The sequence below is a fragment of the Linepithema humile genome, chromosome 4, assembly GCF_040581485.1.
Source record: "Linepithema humile isolate Giens D197 chromosome 4, Lhum_UNIL_v1.0, whole genome shotgun sequence".
Taxonomy (NCBI): Eukaryota; Metazoa; Arthropoda; class Insecta; order Hymenoptera; family Formicidae; genus Linepithema; species Linepithema humile.
In genome coordinates, this window is record NC_090131.1 from 22565072 (window position 1) to 22578434 (window position 13363).

General features: G+C 33.3%; 1 protein-coding gene across 2 annotated transcripts in view; it reads left to right on the plus strand.

Moving 5' to 3' along the window:
- The first annotated feature begins 2868 nt into the window (after positions 1-2868).
- The window catches only part of LOC105672535 (protein artichoke-like), a 386355-nt gene continuing 375860 nt past the window's right edge, over positions 2869-13363 (plus strand). Inside the window, exons 1-3 of one of the 2 annotated variants that reach the window (XM_067353615.1) lie at positions 2869-3042; positions 3117-3250; positions 5104-5304. The gene's annotated coding sequence lies outside the window, so the exon portion shown is untranslated. Of the gene's footprint in view, positions 3043-3116; positions 5305-13363 lie in introns of both variants that reach the window. The other variant, XM_067353616.1, reaches the window with a different exon arrangement.

The following is a 13363-nucleotide window of genomic DNA, read 5'->3' on the forward strand; positions in this document are numbered from 1 at the left end:
AAAGTGTAATTTTCCATTTCGAGGCAATGATTCGACCCGCAGAAGTGGACTATAAAAATTCGCCTTCGCAGAAAATCGCGGTTGCGCTTGTGCACCGTTCTTTAAAGAGAAACTGTACATGCAGATCCGAATCAGATATTATAAGTGCTAAAAGTAGGAGATATAATCACGTTTTAATTCCTCGCAGTTATGTCTAATAATATCGTTATACTAATATGCAAATATAAGAAATTTTAATTGTTTGCTACACACAATAGAAGTAATCATATTGCAGATTCTCGCATTGCATATGCTTGTGCTTACACAATTTGATTCTATTCAGATATTATACAATATATTATCCATAGTATTGCATGCCAGATTGTTAGTAACACATCATGTAATGTGAGAATGGTATTACAGCGTAGAATTTATGCGGTGATAAGATTGAAATTGAGTGTATTACTTTAGTTTTATCAAATTATATATAAATTAAATATTTAAATATGAGTTAAAATATGATATAAGTATAAAATAAAATAGAAAATATAATATATAAATATATAAAACATAAATAAAAAATTAGTCTTTCTAATCATTATGTTCGCAAACATTGATAGGCCAAATTTTAAAATAAATGCATCCAATATATTTTACAAGTATAGTTATGTAACTCATAAAAAAATCAAGCTTTTACTCTGAATAAATAAAAATTCAGGTTTGAAAAAGTTGAGATATTGATCCACTTAATCATCAAACAATGTACAGATGCAGTGTAGCTTTTTGATGTTGTTTCCTCTATGACCTGTTAACGACTGTAATTACCGCGAACAATGCAGACAATAAATATTTTGCGGTTATATAGAAGTTGTACGACCTTTTGTCTCCTCGCGTTGCTTGTGGCACCAAGAGTAAACTCGAAAGATATTTTCAAAGGCGAAAACACACCGGGGCAAGCAGTTACGATCAAGAAACGAAATAGGCACGTGTCGTTTTATGTAATCTCACGGCAGTGAACTCCGCTTTGTGCGACGCACAAAGCCACTGGTGCCATTTCACCGAATGCTCGATTTTGTATGCATGTCTATTCCCCGAATATGTACGTCGTTACGGAGCCGGAAACGTTTGTTCGAGGCTCATTGAATTTCTCATTGCAAAGTTCAGTATACGCAAGGCAGAAAGTAATATCGACGAATGTTTCTTAATACTTGATTCATTATTACTTGCGTTTTATTTTTATAGTATAATAATCCGCACGGATGCATTTTACACTAACATCAAATTTTTATTTCCATTACTCTGTTTAATGTTTTGTAATGCAAACAAATGAAATATTTTTATCATTAAATTCACAAAATATGGATTAAAGATAAATATTTTGATTGTGGTAAAAATCACAAATAAACAAATAATAAATCAAGTAATATAATATTAAAATTTACTCACCAGTTGATGTTCGGCTGCAACAATTCTTTCGATGATGTCTTGTCGCTGTATCTCGTTGCGATATGCCATCATTGTAATTTATGCGATGTCCTGCTGCTATACTCCCTCGCCGTTGCTTCAAACACAGGCTTTTACGGTAATAATTATCACTTTCGATTCGACCGATTAATTGATACGACACTCCCGAATTTTACGATGCACTTTTAATTTCACGATTCCGAAATACTCTCGATTATAAATACGAAATAATTTCAACGATATAAAAATCAGCATCGTTACTGTCCGATAAAGTAGCATTGCGAGGCAAAAAACGTGAATATTATCGGAAAAGTTAATTATTATCATTTGCCTTTATTATTATGTTGACCGATAATGCGTTTAACTCTCAATGCATGATCACACGTACAATGTTCTCTTAAAATAAATAAATAACACAAAACATGCCTGTAATGTTGCCAACATTTTTCACTTCTAAATACGTGTAAAAAATTCAAAATACGAAGGCAATTTCATACCGACGCTCAACGTTTCGACGCGATAATTGTCGCACTTTGTACAAACGTCGATAGACTGATAATTGCAACCGTACGCATTAAATAATACTCCACGACGATTGCTCGTCGCTTGATTGAACAATCCCGATATGTATTTGCGCACAGAATTTACTTCGAGACGAACAAAAGCACCCGCGAAACGTAATACAATGCTACTTTATGATCCGACACCGCCACCATTTTGCGAACTGACCTACGCCAGTGATATCGTGACGTCATGTTCATAAAAGTTCGAAAGATGGAGCAACTTCGCATCGATGCTACATGATTCAGCAAGATGTCCGATACGATGCAACGGTCGCAATAGATTGTACGAATATCGGTAAACTGGTAATCGCGACTGTACGCACTAAGTAATATTTCGCGATTGCTGTCCATCATTCGCTACGACTATCTTGATATGTATTTCCGAACAGAATTCATTTCGACGGGTAAAAATGCATGCAAGAACAGAGCGATACTCATCTATGTCTGACACCGTCGCCATCCCGCGGGGAAAGAAAGCCGCGTACACACTTTTGGTATCACTGCGTTCCCCTACCAACTGCATACATAGATCATGTGACGTCACGATCGTACATACGGTGTCATTGAATGTCTCACACTTTCGGTAATATATTTTTAAATTGATTTTTAATTTATTCATTGTATTTGCATGTTGGTTAAAAAATTTTAAATTATTTAAATAGTTTATTAGTTGATTAAAAAGTTGGTTAAATAATACGAAGTAAAAATCCTAAACCAAAGGTATAACATACTATTGACATCTAAGGTATGTACATCGATAACTGATCACGTTTAAATGTCTAAAAAAAATACGCCGTAAAATCTTACAAAGAGAATCTTACGAAGATTGTGGCAGTTTATACGTCGATTATACTACTTGAATATTGTAAAATGACCAAATAAAAGTAACGCCGCTACCGCCTCTACTCGCCAGTAGAGTTAGTTATATGACATTACCGACATATGGGACATTTTCTCAGTGTCAGTCCTGCGGGGTGCGTCGTTTTCTTAATGCGTCGTCATGCTCCGAAACAGAATATAAAATAAGTATCGAAAAGTAAGTATCAATCTATATACATATAATACAATGAATTCTTTCTCCTCATTTTATTATTATCATTATATTTTCAGAGTGATGTGTGATCGTCACATATGTGACTAGTGAACTTTTGTGCGAAGCGTCTTTCTTAGAATTTTCTAACCTTATAATCGCGACTAATGATGCACGCGACGGATGCTTTGCTTTATTTCTGAATAAAAATAAGGTGAGCATAAACAGCATTTGGTATTAGGAGAATCATTAAAAAACATCAATTGCAATCACATGAATGAATAAGCGCACTAATTTTTTAAAACGCTCAATCATCGTTCAGTTGAGTATTACATTTACTTTTGGTCAATAAAAAACACAAGAAATACGAAACGGGTACAATTTATTTCTGCGCTAATACGACGTGATTGAGAAGGTTATAAAAAATTTAGAAATTGTAGAGAGGAGAAACACATCATCACATTTTTTCGGGGAAATATAACAATTATCCGCGACATAAACAATATGAGAACAAAGTTAGAATAACTTTTAAAACTGATCAATTCTTGCAATAAGTAATTTAATTCGACAGTACTCAATAATTGAGATTAAAATCTCGCAAAAATATATAATAATTAAAATGTTTATTATAGTAAATATAACAAAATGGATAAAAATATCTTCATATCGTTCAAATGTATATTTAAATATTTTTTTATCTGTTAAAATATTTTAGCCGTTTTATATAAAATATATAGATGTACACATTCTATATCTTAACATAAAATCTAGTAACATGAGTATGGACAAAAACGTTGCAATATAGTAAAATGGAAATCATAAAATTTTCTTTGCGATATTTATCTAGTTTTTTTATCTGACTATATTTAGAATGCACTTTATGCATTGATGGCCAATCGAACAACACGATGGGAACAGTATTATGCATATACTTTGTGTACTTCAGACGTATTCAGTATTTTGAAGTACGTATTCAGTATAGTATACGTACTTCAGATATGTATTTTAGAACACATCGGTGTGTTTTATAGTGCAAGTCATCCATTCGTGAAAACAAGTACGATTTCCTATGAAAAGATTGTCGATGTATGTACGTATAATACAATTAATTCTTTTTCTCACACATTTTTGCAATATTATCTCCGCAGCAACGCGTTGATTACCTTACGTGTCGAATGTTGGGTTATTTTCGTCACGCGCCTTTCCTAGAATCCGTATTTCGCGACGGTCGGGCACGGACGTTGTGTTGTTTACCTCACGATAGTTTCGAATAAAAACAAACATGAATATAAAGCTGTCTGGAATTTTTCGAGTTTTTCGTTCGCTGTACTATAAGATTACGTATCAATATCACACGATTGCTTCTACTTAATAAGCGTGTAAAATTAACCTATAATTGGATTTACATGAATAATATATAATATATAAGGAATATTGCATTTTTTCGCATTAAAGCAATAAACAAACGTCTTGAAATATTATTTAATGTATATGGTTGTGTGATTATTGGTCTTTCGATATTCTTAAAGTCATTAAAGTTTATTCTATTGTGTTGTACATTGCGAATCAGCACGCATCGACATGAAGTTATCGTCCTACGAATTTTTATAAATACATGACGTCACGACATCTTGCGCGTCGAACAGTTGGCAAGAATAGGAGCAGAACTGTCGAATGCGAGCAAGCGTTGTCTTCTATTTCATGTGTTTTTTCTCGTTCAAAGTGAATTCGTGGACAAACAAATACCGGGAATGTTGAATTTAGCGATGAATGAGCATTATAGAATGTTAATTAGTGTGTACAATCGCGATTATTATTACTAATTGTTTATCGATATTCATATAACCTATAACCGTTGCATCGCATCAGTCGTCGAATCGTCGAGCATCAGTATGAAATTATCTTCGTTTTTCGAATTCTTTAAACATATCTCGAAAGTAACGGGAGTGTCGTGCGAAGTTGCGGGCGATTATCTGTCCATTTCGCGCTATTTATTCGTTCGAAAGTTTATCGCATGAGTATCGTGCGTCGGGAGTGTCGTTTCGTGCTTGTAATAATAGTGTTTAGGAATCGTTGCGTTGTGCATTAAAAATACCGCGTGCGTAAAACTCAGGAGTGCTGTTTCAATTAACCGGTCGTACCGTAAATGACAATTAGTGCTAAATAAGTATGTGTTTGGAGCAACGATGACACTCACAGCACGTAGCTGGACATTGTAGCGGATTGCAGCGGCAGGATATCGCAGCAGAAGCAGTGAAACCTCGACTGGTGAGTAAATTTTAATATTATATTACATGTAAACTAATAGTATATTACGTATTTATTTTTTGTTTATTTATGATATCAAATTGTTATAAAAATTATGCTTTTTGATGATATTAATGAACAGATTTCCTATATAATTATTTTTATGCGAACTTTTAAATGTAAATTCTTTAACTCCATGCGATTTTCTTAACGTAGTGCTTGCGCATCTGTTTTACACTTTTTTAACGTATTATATGCTTGCAAAATATACATTTTCTTGTTTATATTGGATAATGCAACAATTTTTTAAACAAAAATAAGAGCTCTATTAATTAAAAATTTTTGCCAGAGCTTAATTTATCGAGTTTATCGTAAACGAATAATTACAGGTTAAATATATGTTTAGTTTCCGATAACCACAATCGTTTACAGACACTTGTATGCATGCACATTGTTGCGAATATAGGATGTAATTACGCCTGAATACAATTTTATATAAAAATCGATTATTTATTGCTTGCTTTAAATAAGAGAAAGAGACAGAAAAAGGGATAAGTAATATAGAAAGATAAATATAAATGTAAGAAAAAGTGAACACATCTTTTTATTAACTTATATATTGATACAATTCTATTTTTTTGAATATGTAATATTTTAATTTACTTATAAATTTAAATTATTTTTCTTTGTTTTACTAATTTAAATTTTAAATTATTTTAGATTTTTTAATAGGAATGTTATAAATTTTAAATTATTTATTAATTTTAAACTAATTTCAAATTTTTATTTCATATTTAATTACCGAGGTATATTTAATGATAAAGATCTGCAAAATTTGATAGAATTCATTGTTTTATATTATTGCATAAGCTTTTTAAGATACGCTGTATACATTTTTAGACACGGCGTGTATATAATGAGTTTAATAAAAGTAATGGAACATATAATAGTAAAAAAATTAATATAGCCAATAAGGTCGCCTTTGAACTTATAATTTCGTTCCGCGCGAATTTCCAAAGAAGAAAAGATTGGAAGGAAGAGATGAAACCGCGGTGCTCATTATAATATCACCGGATAATCCGATACCCATTTCATACTGATCGATCCCTATCTTCCTCGGATCTAAGAGTTAAAATCCGAGAGTTAGTTGAGATTCAAGGGAAATGCTGAGCTCCATAATCATACCGTGGAATTGCTTCGCGCGGCTCGGGGATTCTTCGGCTGAGCATTTGATATTTGCTTAGATTCTACAGAAAATGTTCCTGACCGTAGACACATTTCATCTATTTTTACGTCTCGTTATAGATATTACTTGATAGGTATTTTTTTCTTATTAATATTGATGTATACCTCGGAAAACGTTGTGGTAATAATTAGGATAGAAAACGAAGCATATCGAGGTATTTTTTGTAAATAGGACAAGAGAAAGATATAGGAAGGCTTGCGAGTATCGCGCGCAAGTTGTCAAAGCGCGATCGTGTCTGCTATTCAGGCAAAAGTTCTGGGGAAAAAGTCTGTCAATCGATCGTGTTTCATTGTGCGAAGCTTGACCATTCTTTTGCAGAACTGGGACAAGATTCGCGTTTTAGATATCCCTTCAGAGAGTGTCTCATAAAGCGTCTGAGCGTATATTCTCAGAAATTCGAGTTACACGTCTGTCAAACAAAAAGTTTTTGATAACATTCATATATTCGCAAAATGAGGAAAATATACATATTGTGACTGGCTTCCGTGCGTCGCGTTCAGTAATAAAAAGCACTTTGCGTCTTTTTTGCGATGACCTCGCGACACTTCTTTGTACGAGTATATTTTCCGCTCGATTTCCCGCTGTTACACTGGCCAATAGCCGCACACATGTATTTCGTAATCACGCTCATTCATATGAGCATTTCAATGAAAATTATCGGTATTGTTATCGCGTGGAGGGAGACGTGTATTTTCGGGATGTCGCTTATGAAAATGGATTAAATGTACTCCACGCGCATGTAAAATTACCTATCACCGTCCATATCGGTAATTGTTATATGGTACATAAATACGAACGATGAGAGTTGGATTGTTCTGAAGAATATTTTATTGGTTTTTAGCAGATGTATTTAGCAGATTTTTTTTACTTTTTTATTTTGTGTCGATACTTTCATTTTTCAACAATTGGTGTGCATTTGATGCACCAATAAATATTTCATTTACTTTTATAATTCATATAAATTTATTTTGGATGTTTTTCTTTGATAAAATGCATTTTTTATTTATCGATATTCAAGAGCGCGTAAATGTATATACAAACATTATTTTCGGAATTATTGAACATGTCAATGCTCTTATGTGCTATAAACGTCAGAGATATACATGGAAATGTAAGTTATTATTGTAATTACCGTCGGTATCCGTTGGTAAATATGTGTAGCTCGTGTATGAATCGGCAAAGAGAAAGCCGATAAACTCGCGCGTATGAATTGTGTTTCATACCAGCGTGATAATCGCGATTTTGAAAGCTCCGCCGACGAAATTACGACGAACCGAAATATTATTATTCGCTTTGAATATGCACTGCTGGTAATGCGGTGTCCCTTTTTGCTCTCGTTGCCGAAATAAGCCGGTCCGGTGATATATTAGTACCGCATAATGGAGTTACTGTAATGAATGGCCACGTAGCACGTGCCATTTTTGTTGGTTTTCGCGGCGAACGCAGTTACTGTGACATACGAAAATGTCAATCACCTATGTAAATTGCACAAACAGGATCGCCGATGCTGTACATTGAGTTGCAGTCAGTGTATTGCTACAAGTTATTATTATTTAACATTATTTGGCACGTTAATGCTAAAAACTGTATGTTTTAATATTTGTAACAATTTAATATTTTGAAATAGTTTAAAAAATTTTGGATTTTTGTTTATGTGATTTTACATGGATGAAGTTAATGTGGACGATTGGTGGTGGTACATTGACTTAATGATTTAATTTGTTCTTTTTTTATGTAATACACTTTTCATCTCTCTTTATTATGATTACTTTGATTATTTATCACTATTCACAATTTGTACTGACTTCAATCGATTTTGCTGTGAAATTTGTCGCCGTAAAGTATCGATGATTGTTTAATTCACATTGCATAATGGCAGCGTATGAGTTCAAAGCGATTTGAGTGTCAGCATATAAATTTTACTTTGGAAAATATTTGATCTTCCGCACGCTGTACGCCGGTTGTGTGAAGCGTACTCATTTTCCAACATATAGCGAATAAATATTAATTATCTGTTATTGGACAAGCCATACATGGTGTGCTGGGTCATTCGATTTTGTGAAAATAATGTATGCTGGATTAATTTGCATTGGCAATGCGTGTCCACGCGCGCTACATTAGATCATGTATAGTTTCTAACAAATTTAATCAATGAATTCAAGGAACCATTTTACTTTTAGCTTTTACCGCAACCAGTATAAATTTTTGATATACCTTCCGTAATTTTTTTCAGAATTACTTTTTCGTTATTTTTCGGACTAACTATATCATATCACCATCACGCTTGAAATCCGTTTGTTAAATAAATATTTTTGCAACGTATAATTTGCATCCAGTATGTAATTTTACTTTATGGCTGAAGCTTGCATATCATTAAATTGCAATGCATGATTATAATTCATCAAATATGTATAATGGGTATAATATATCTCTACTATGAAGCCTGATTAATAAAATATAACATGTCTCATAAAAATTCAGGAATATAATGGAATAAGTAGAATACTTATATCTGAAAAAAATTGAGCGAATTTGAAATTATACGTCATTTTTCAAGCGAGAGCATTGTTCGAACATCTCACTTTTACGCCATTATTCCAGTCGAATAATTTTACGGTATTATTCCTCTTGCATTCGATCGCATATTCGCGTCGATTTCTTGATCACGACTTAGATTTATGTAGAACTAGTTGTTATCTCTCGCCAAACGAGTGCTCTTCCTTCTGGTCTCTGTTCTCGCTTCTGAACCACTTTGCTCGCCCATCGGGTATCAGGTCAAGAGAATGGAATCATTCCAAATCAGATTACGACATGCGCTGGGCATTTAAAGCATTCTTGATCATTCCTCTTTCAGTGTCGCCGAGATTTTTCGACGTGAGAGAGAAACGGGCAAGAAAACGCAATCCGGCAGGAAAGTGTATTGCCAATCGATATCGAGGCAGAGTTTTCTAGTAGAGTGGTATCTGAAATCTTTATACAGCACACGAAGCGAAATGTCGTGTTCAAGAGTGAACGTAAAACGTGTAAAACTATAGATATCAGAGTTATTGTAGAAATAGTGAAAACATGTATTTTGAATGTGTTTTCTCTAATCTCTATAATTATGAATTGCGGTATTTGACTTCTATTAAAATTTAAAAAAATTTTTCTGCTTTTTATATTGTTAGACGACACTTATATAATAAAATATGCAAACTGTAAATTTAAAATTCCACTAATTAAGTTATTTCAATATAAGCAATATTCTTTTAAGTTTTACAAAAGGAAACTTGGCAAGTGCTGTGAAACCTTCCTTGATACTTCTGATTGTTGTAAAAATTATATTTCCAAGCGTCTTTCATTTTACATTTATTTGATGATTTTATATTTAGTTGATTATTTTTATTATTTACACAGTACTATATTAAAAAATTACATTATTTTTTCTAATATATCAAAGAATTTTGACTTGATATTTATCTTGAAATTATATTAAATTTTATGGGTTTTATGTCGAGCTTAATTAATTTAAAGGATAATATGCTTTTGCTGTTTGCTCGATGTAAAATAGATCATTCTGGCTCTCTAGTTTATGATAAACAGAGAAATGTGAAAATATAAATGAAATACTGCTGAGTAGTAAAATTATATCGTTTTGACGACAATGTGTACGCTTGAATTACGTAAAAACAAGTTGCTGTGTTAATTGGAAAATTTGTGACAAAGTTTTGAATATTTTAATTTTCGTTTATTGTTAGCAGAAAATATTTCAAGAATGCAATTTGTAACCACTTGAATTGCAAACAGTTTGGGAGTAACACGAAAAGTTTAGCAAACACAGAAAATTAAACAACAAAGGTACGTTGCGGTAATTAAATTGCATCTAGGATATCTTCTTTCCGCGCAATGCGTCGGACACATATTGCACGAGAAACAGAATATTTTATTAATTAATTTTATACGGAGTTTTGCAGCCGTTGCTTTTTCGCTAGTTGATAGAAATATGCCTTGCACACGTAAAAACACTTTCTTTAATTATGTTACGTGTTCCGAAAGTTTGTCCATTATGCACATAAATTTTACAATGCTATATACATATTTTTTGCACGTCGTGAAACACATATGGTGATTGTAATTAATACACTTGACTATTTTTTCACAAAGAAATAACCGCGAAATTATATTGATAACAATATATTTATATTGATTGCATTTTTACAATTGTTTGGGAATTTAATATTTTAATTAGAAGAAATGTGAAAATGGCAGTTAAGATTGAATGTAAAGTTTTAATGAAAGTATTGTGACACTTTTTTGCATCCAACTAAATGTATAGAAATATACTCTCGCTGCAATTAATGTCGATGCCATACGCGATGCAAGTGAATTCAAAACGATAGTATTGGTTGGACATTCAATCGATATCGCTTTTTGACGCCGCCAGACATACACTGATCCAACAATAATGCGGCGCTATGAACCTGTACAATGCGCGTCGCGTTTATCTCAATAAATATAGCCCCTCGCTGTAGGCTGTCGCGAGCAGACTGCGCGCGCCCATAGATAGTTATTTCTCTCTTCTAGATATCGCGCCATAGAATGGCGTACACTTACATGTCGTAGTGAATTGGTTACTTGATAAATGTTTTGCGTCACGGCTCGGAATGGTAGTTTTATACGAAGCTACTGTATCGACTATTGTATCGTTATAAACGCTATCTCGCGCAATCTATCATTTTTTTTCGTAAAGAAAAATAGTTAAAATATAGCTATATATACAAGCTGCAGCAAAAATCACAGTACAAGCAAAAATAGAATGATTTTTTGTATAAAAATAAATGAAAAATATATAATATTTTTTCATACCAAGTTTTGTTATCGAGAAAATTGACTTTAATAATTTTATTCTATTTTATATATTTTTGTATTGATTTAAATAGCAGCTATTAAAATATATTTAAAAAATACAACATATTAAAAAAATAAAAGCAGTTTGATGTTGCATAATTTTATCCATAACTTACATTATTTAAAATTTTTTTTTTTATAGACCATTGTATTTTTGAATTTATTTATTAATACCCATCTTTCTCGCACGCGAGAGATAAATTTGACAACATGATACAAGATATGACTATTGATGAAGACTATTGAATTTTAGCAAAGTGCGAAAATGTTATTAATTTAAAAATTTTTGAAGTTAACTTTCTTGATGATAAATTCTTTAACATTTTTTATTTACTTTTATATAATATAATAAACCATCCTGTTCCAGTTTATATCGCGATTTTTGCTTCACTCTAACAAGATATATTTAATTTTTAGTTGAAAGAATGCTATAACATTTTTTAGAACCTCATAAAATTATTAGAAAAACACACACCGGCGCTTCATGTGAAACGCGACGCTGAAGTGCCTTTCGTGTAATGCGCTATCATATATCCGCTTTCATTCAGCTGCCAACTGTTGCGACGAGAATCATCGCGAGCATGAGTGCATCTTCTCTGGGGTGTACTGTGTCAGGTGAAAAGTAGCGGGAGAAATACGATCGAAAACGCGAGGGAGCAAAAACGGGGGATTTCATCGCATGCATAATTTCTCGGCTCGTAACTGCGTCTTCCCGTTACAATGAACCGCCTTGTTCGAGCGTATTATCCGTGTACATGTACGAGGATAACGGGGAAACACGGGGAATGACTGCGCGGGGAGAGAGAGAGAGAGAGATACAGAGAGATAGAGATGCGCGAGCTGTGGTACAATGAGGTGTATAGACATCGACTCTAATACAATTGTTCCTGTACCAAGTTTTCCCGGTGCAAGATATAGGCTATGCCAACTACTAACCCCGCGTCATACCGGATCCGAGAGCTATCCTAGTACTAGCGGCAGTACAGTTACGGTCTAACGGCGCGCTGCGCACCTTATTAATAGTTGCACTTGGAAACTGCAACGGCGTTGGTCTCGTGTGCACAGCGAAAGATTAACAATATGTACGCGGGAGTTGCCGCTCGAGCAGAAGAACCCTCGACCGCAGCTGTTTGTCATGAGGAGAGACGCTTCGGATGCAAAACACCGTTCTGCCGTTCTGTTGTAAACTGACGTTTTGGTTCATTAACGCCCGAATATTTTCGCGCTGCGAATATCGAGTGGTGTGTTTGTTCCGTGGCGTTTCTCCGACATGCGTCTGCAAAATTTTCCTGACCATTCCGCAAGATTTGTAGTCGTTATCTCTTTCATTTTTTGCTTTTATTTGAAATACTAATTAACTGCTCTGTTAATTACATTCACATGGTTAAATGGGATAATAATGTGAGTAATAATGTGGGATTTTTATTCCACGGATGAGGAAACATTAAAAACGTGTGAGGAAACACGGAAAAATTTTAATATACGTCTTCTAAGAGCGATTTCAGTGGAAATGTAGCTTATTACACGTGGTAGATTTAATAGCTCAACTGCCTCTCTTTAACTTTGAAATATTAGTTCTTAGTATCTCAAACAATATCAATTGTTCTTTAACAAACTGTAATATTGCCTTATTGTACTTTACAATTTTTTTTCTTTTACACTACATTTTGAAATTGTAAATACAATTATGCTGCTTTTCTTGTTTTTAACAAAAAGCATAGCAAGAAAATGACCGTATTGTAAACGTTTTCGTAGATATGAATTTACTTCTCTACTTTATTATAAAATTACGGCTGGAGATTTGCAGTAGAATGTTTTATAAGATTGATAAGCCGCGAGTATAATCAGTGAGGAACATAGAAGACGAGTGAATAATGACGTGAAGGAAGATTAATTTTTCCGTTAAATGAACAGCGTAATAAATAATTATGAAAGTGATATATCTGC